The following is a 1,963-nucleotide window of genomic DNA, read 5'->3' as shown; positions in this document are numbered from 1 at the left end:
TCTCGTCAAAATTAATAGTTTTCTCATCAAGACTCACTTTCAAGACCCCCGCTTTACTTCATTGCGCCCATTAACCCAAAATTATTCTATCATACTCTGCCCACCTAATCTCAACCAGTTCCTTGCCTTATGAGACTTGCCTTTAAAATCACAAGCCCAGACTACAAATCTCGTACAGAACAATTCCCAATTATTCCATTTTAAGATACTATTAAGAATTAGTCAAGGTGGTGTTCTCTCTTCTTAGTTTTACTTGAACAAAGATTTTACTGAAGGTCTTTTGGGGAGTTGGCAGTTAACTATATCAATAAGGACACTGTGAGAGATATGCCAGAAAGCACCAGATGTTAAAATTAAGTGCTCTTAGGCCGGTAGTTAACTAAGATGTTAATTAAGTTAACTGATTTTGGTAGCTGCTACATATTTCATTACCTTTACTTAAATTATAACATTTTTTAGAGCCATGGTCATTTAGTCTACTCTTTTCTATATACAAATAAGGAAACTCGCATCTAAGAATGACATTTGAATAGTCAGCATTGGTACAAACTTAATTGTTCTATTTCGTTAAAATAACACCTATTCCTGATTGATATGTCTGTGTGTGTGTGTGTGCGCGCGTGTGTGTGTGTATAAATAAAGTATAAGCATTAAAATTATTCTATGAAATTATGAAATTCTAAATGTTGGCTAAGGTACTTTTAAAATGATGCCATATGTTTAAATGTACCAAAATGTAATTCATTTTTTTTCGAGATATGTGTAGAATTCTGGAGTAGTTTCTCAAACTTATGTTACAATGAGGATTGCTTAGAATTCTTCAAGACTTTGCATGTCATCCTTGTGCAGGGGCCATGCTAACGTTCTCTGTATTGTTCCAATTTTAGTATATGCTTAATGACATTGGCCTGGGCAAAGACTTTTTAAATAAGACCTTAAAAGCACAAGTAACAAGTGCAAAAATAGACAAATGGGATTATATCAAACTAAAAAGCTTCTGCACAGTAAAGGGAACAATCAAGAAAGTGAAGAAACAACCTACAGGATGGTAGAAAATATTTGCAAACTATGCATCTGACAAAGGTTAATATACAAGATGTATAAAGAACTCAAACTACTCAGAAGTAAATAAACAAATAATCTGATTTAAAAATGGGCAAAAGATCTGAACCTACATTTCTCAAAAGATGACATTCAAAAGGCCAGCAGGTATATGAAAAACTTCTCAACATCATTAATCATCAGATAAATACAAATTAAAACCACCATGAGATATCATCTCACCCCAGTTAGAAAGGCTATTATCAAAAAGAAAAAAATAACAAATGATAGCAAGGAAGTGGAGGAAGTATATCTCTTTCTCTTATAACACTGTTGGTGGGAATGTGAACTAGTACAGCCACTCTGGAAAACAGCATGGAGATTGCTTAAAAAATTAAAAATGGAATTTCCATATGATCCAGTGATCCTACTACTGGGAATACATCCAAAGGAAACACAATCGGCATGCAGAAGAAATATATGTGCCCCTAAATTTATTGCAGCACTATTCACAGTAGCCAAGATATGGACCCAATCTAAGTGTCCATTGGCAGATGACTGGGTAAAGAAAATGTGAGATATTTACACAATGGAATAGTGTTCCACCCTTAAGAAAACAACATTTATAGCAACATGGATGGAACTGGAGGTCATTATTTTGAGTGAGGTGAGCCAGGTACAGAAAGACAAATACCACACGATCTCATTCGTTTGTGGAATCTAAAAAAGTTGATCTCATAGAAGTAAAGAGTAGACTTGTGATTGCCAGAGGCTGGGAGGGAAGGATGGTGAGAGGTTGGTCCATGGGTACAAAATTACAGATAGATAGGAATTAGCTGCAGTGTTCCAATACACAGTGAAGTGACGATGATTAATAATAATATATTGTATATTTCAAATTAGCAAGAAGAGAGGTTTTTAA

General features: G+C 34.5%; 1 non-coding gene across 1 annotated transcript; it reads right to left on the bottom strand.

Moving 5' to 3' along the window:
* Positions 1–804: 804 nt before the first annotated feature.
* Positions 805–908, bottom strand: LOC134365265 (U6 spliceosomal RNA). Its single transcript, XR_010021980.1, has one exon. It is a non-coding gene; the product is annotated as a U6 spliceosomal RNA (small nuclear RNA).
* Positions 909–1,963: the final 1,055 nt, after the last annotated feature.

The sequence above is a fragment of the Cynocephalus volans genome, chromosome 1 (genome assembly GCF_027409185.1).
Source record: "Cynocephalus volans isolate mCynVol1 chromosome 1, mCynVol1.pri, whole genome shotgun sequence".
In the NCBI taxonomy this organism is placed as follows: Eukaryota; Metazoa; Chordata; class Mammalia; order Dermoptera; family Cynocephalidae; genus Cynocephalus; species Cynocephalus volans.
This window is presented reverse-complemented; position numbering and strand designations above follow the sequence as displayed.